The sequence below is a fragment of the Hemibagrus wyckioides genome, linkage group LG28 (assembly GCF_019097595.1).
Source record: "Hemibagrus wyckioides isolate EC202008001 linkage group LG28, SWU_Hwy_1.0, whole genome shotgun sequence".
NCBI lineage: Eukaryota > Metazoa > Chordata > Actinopteri > Siluriformes > Bagridae > Hemibagrus > Hemibagrus wyckioides.
Window position 1 is genome coordinate 20,449,524 of NC_080737.1, and position 5,000 is coordinate 20,454,523.

Here is a 5,000-nt window from a genome sequence, read left to right on the forward strand (position 1 = left end):
CAGAGACCAATACAGAAACAGACAGTGATGAGGACCAAGAGACCGTTAAAGAGAAAACAGAAACATACAAGGATAAAGAAATCAAACAGTTTCTCCAAAAAACATGAAGGGAGTCAAAATAGAACAATACTTCCCAAATAAACTCAACTTTGTGGAATCTGCAATTACCATAATAAAGACAAAAAACAAGAACTTCACAGATCAGGAGGTGTATAGACTCAAAAAGTTTGTGACAAGAACAAGGCAAGGTCTGGTACAGGGAGACGAGGAGAGTGTATAAACTACAGCCTGGAACTGATTCAAGATTCAAGAAGCTTTTATTGTCATTTCAACCACATACAGCTGGCGCAGTACAGAGTGAAATGAAACAACGTTTCTCCAGGACCTGGTGCTACAGAAACATACAACAACAAGTTCAATACAAAACAACAAACAACACCACAGAGCTAGGACAGAAGTTTGTCTTAGCCACGTAAAGTGCACAGTGTGCAGCTAGGTGCAAACAGAGCATAGACAAGACAGTGCAAAAAAGACAATAAATACAATAAAGACAACACAAAAGAACACAGGACACTTAGCGCTGAAAAGAAATAAAAGAACGTGTACTGGAATGTAAGTGAAATAAAATAGATAAAGTGAAATGATGTAAAAAAAAGTATTGTGCAAAAATATTGTGCAAAAATACACAGCAGCAGTTGAGGTAGTGCAAATAGAATAAACATAAATATAACTATAGCAGCGGATGACAGGTAGAGGTAGTGCAGTAAGTAATGAACAGTATAAATTATGTGTGTGTGTGTGTGTGTGTGTGTGTGTCCACACAGTCAAGAGAGAGTGTGTGTGTATCTGTGTGTGAGAGAGACAGAGAGTTAATATACAGTTCAGTCCTGAGTGAGAGTGTGTGTGTGTGTGTGAGAGAGTGTGGAACAGTTCAGTCCTGAGTGAGAGTGTGTGTGTGTGTGTGAGAGAGTGTGGAACAGTTCAGTCCTGAGTGAGAGTGTGTGTGTGTGTGAGAGAGTGTGGAACAGTTCAGTCCTGAGTGAGAGTGTGTGTGTGTGTGTGTGAGAGTGTAGAACAGTTCAGTCCTGAGTGAGAGAGTGTGTGTGTGTGAGAGAGTGTAGAACAGTTCAGTCCTGAGTGAGAGTGTGTGTGTGTGTGTGTGTGAGAGTGTAGAACAGTTCAGTCCTGAGTGAGAGTGTGTGTGTGTGTGTGTGAGAGTGTAGAACAGTTCAGTCCTGAGTGAGAGAGTGTGTGTGTGTGAGAGAGTGTAGAACAGTTCAGTCCTGAGTGAGAGTGTGTGTGTGTGAGAGTGTAGAACAGTTCAGTCCCGGGTGTTGTGGAGCCTAATGGCTTGAGGAAAGAAACTGTTACACAGTCTGGTTGTGAGGCCCGAATGCTCCGGTACCTCTTTCCAGATGGCAGGAGGGTGAAGAGTGTGTGTGAGGGGTGTGTGGGGTGTGTAAGAGTGTGTGTGAGGGGTGTGTGGGGTGTGTAAGAGTGTGTGTGGGATCAGCCACAATGCTGTTGGCTTTGCGGATGCAGTGTGCGGTGTAAATGTCTGTGATAGAGGGGAGAGAGACTCCGATGATCTTCTCAGCTGTCCTCACTGTCCCCTGAAGGGTCTTGTGATCTGAGACGGTGCAGTTCCCAAACCAGGCAGTGATGCAGCTGCTCAGGACGCTCTCCATGGTCCCTCTGTAGAAGGTGGTCAGGATGGGGGAGGGAGATGGGCTTTCCTCAGCCTCCTCAGGAAGTAGAGGCGCTGCTGGGCTTTCTTGGTGATGGAGCTGGTGTTGAGTGACCAGGTGAAGTTCTCCGCCAGATGGACACCAAGGAATTTGATGCTCTTGACGATCTCCACAGAGGAGCCATCGATGTTCAGTGGAGAATGGTCACTCTGTGCTCTCCTGAAGTCAACAACCATCTCTTTGGTCTTGTCGACGTTCAGGGAGAGGTTGTTGGCTCTGCACCAGGCTGTTAGATGTTGCACCTCCTCTCTGTATGCTGACTCGTCGTTCTTGCTGATGAGACCCACCACGGTCGTGTCATCGGAGAACTTGACGATGTGGTTGGAGCTGTTCATTGCTGCACAGTCGTGAGTCAGCAGAGTGACCAGCAGTGGACTGAGCACACAGCCCTGAGGAGCTCCAGTGTTCAGTGTGGTGGTGCTGGAGATACTGTTCTGATCCGGACTGACTGAGGTCTCCCAGTCAGGAAATCCAGGATCCAGTTGCAGAGAGAGGTGTTCAGGCCCAGGAGACTCAGCTTCTTAATCAGCTGCTGAGGGATGATTGTGTTGAATGCTGAACTGAAATCTATGAACAGCATTCGAACGTAGGAGTCTTTGCAGGATGGGGATTACTTTTCTCTTTTTCTCTTTATTTTTTTCATGACGGATTTCAACATTGCTTCCTTAAATATAAGGGGAGGAAGGGATGTTAGAAAACGGGCAGAACTCTTTGATTTAATTAAATTAAAGAAAACTGATGTAATGTTTCTACAGGAAAATCACTGTGACAAAGACTAGGAGTCTAAATGGAAGTTAGAATGGGAAGGGGAAGTAGTTTTGAGTTCGGAGAGCTCAGTGCAGGAGCCGGTGTTCTGTTTGCTAAGCATTTTGTACCTGAGTCTTATGTCAAACAGGAAGTGATCGCTGGCAGGTTACTTTTAATTAATGCAAAATATGAGCTTTTTAACCTGACACTAATTAATGTATATGCCCCAACCAGAGGTCCTGAAAGAGTTTTATTTTTAAGTGAACTTTTAACCAGCTGTGATCCAAACGAGTATTTATTTATTGGGGGAGATTTTAACTGTACACAAGACGACTCAGTAGACAGGAACCACAGAGAACCTCATGCAGCATCCAAGAACACATTAACACATCTCATAAAAACTCATGATCTGGTAGACGTATGGAGGAGACTACATGGAACTAAAAGACAGTACACATGGACACATTTTAGAGATAACTTTATTTCATTAGCTAGGTTAGACAGGTTTTACTGCTTTAAACATAATTTTAATGTTTTTAAAGCTAGCGAAATTACGCCTGTTAGCTTCTCAGACCATTCGTTAGTCAGTTTTTATTGCAAATCTGAAACACAGAAGTGCGTACTGGCATTTTAACGTTTCCTTACTGGATGATGCAAATTTTACTGAGGCTTTTAGATTCTTTTGGACCTCTTTTAAAAATGAAAAACTTTTATTCTCCTCCCGTAGACATTGGTGGGACCATGGCAAAGTTTTAATCCAGCAGCTCTGTCGTGAGTACACTGTCAACATCACAAGGGACATCACCAAGTTGTTAAAAGACCTGGAGATAGGAATAGTGGAACTCCAGGCTTTAGCCGAGTCCACAGGAGATAGAAGGCATGTTGAGGAACTCAAAGCGAAAAAGGCGTTAATGGTGGATCTATTGGGTACAAAAGCGCAAGGTGCTCTCATCCGGTCCAGATTTAATGGAGCTAATGAAATGGATGCTCCATCAAAGTACTTCTTTGGACTGGAGAAAAAGAATGGTCAGAGTAGATACATACACACACTACACACAGGAAATGGACAATATATAACACACACCAATGAGATCAGACGGTATGCTGCGAACTTTTATCAAGACCTGTACAGGATTGAACACAGAGACAACAAAGAGCTGCTAGACACCTTCTACAGGGGACTTCCAAAGGTTTCCTCAGAGGATAATGCAGAACTAGAAGGTCCACTGGTTCTGGAGCAACTGCAGGTTGCGGTGAAAACCATGCCAGGAGGAAAAGCACCTGGAATTGACGGCCTGCCAGTGGGATTCTACAAGTCCTTCTGGAAAGAGCTGGGGAAGATCTGCTGGAGGTCCTTGAGGAAAGCTGCAGGAAAAGGTGTCTACCCCTGAGCAGCCGGAGGGCAGTGATTACACTTCTCCCCAAGAAAGGAGATCTCCAGGACATCAGGACCTGGCATCCAGTGTCACTGCTGTGTACAGACTACAAAATCATGTCTAAAGCGCTGGCTAACCGTCTCAGAGACATCATGGACTGAGTAATCCACTCAGACCAAACATACTGTGTGCCCAATAGGTCCATCATTGACAATGTTTCTTTGATTCGGGACGTTTTGGACATCTTCAGGTCATTGGCAGTCGATCTTGGTCTGATTTCACTGGACCAGGAAAAAGCTTCTGACAGGGTTGAGCACCAATACCTCTGGAAGACTCTGGAGGCATTTGGTCTCAGCCCTAGTCTTATAGCAATGATGAAGGTGATGTACCAGGATGTGGAAAGTGTACTCAAGATCAACGGAGGGTTAAGTGCTCCTTTTAAGGTACAGAGGGGAATAAGACAAGGGTGTTCTTTATCAGGTTTGTTATACACTCTATCGATTGAACCTTTTTTACACAGACTACGAGCTTCCTTAAATGGTTTTACTGTACCTGGTTTTAATGTTCCACATGTTTTATCTGCCTATGCTGATGATGTCATGATTTTAGTACAAAATCAAACTGAAATTGAGATTTTAGAAAAGGTGGTTTTTGATTTTGGTCTGGTGTCTTCCAACTGGGAAGAAAAGCGAGGCAATAGCAATAGGAAACTGGTCCCAAGGTTTGCTGAAGTTACCAGGTGGGCTAGAATGGAAAAAAGGAGAATTTAAATACCTGGGCATTTACTTAAATGAAGAAAAGAAAAACTGGGAAGGAATCAAAGAAAAAATAGAAGGTAAACAAAAAAATGGGAATGGCTTAAACCAAATATGTCCCTCAGGGGGAGGGTACTAGTGGTTAATAACCTAGTGGCATCAATGCTGTGGCATCGCCTAGCTTGCCTAGAGCCCCCTACTGGGTTGACTGAGAAGGTGCAAGCTCTACTGGTTAATTTTGTGTGGGACAAACTGCACTGGCTTCCAAAGAGTGTTTTATTTCTCCCCAAAGAAGAAGGAGGTCAAGGACTGGTGGATGTCAGAAGTAGAACCACAACCTTCCGTTTTCAGACCATACAGAAATACTCGTCTAG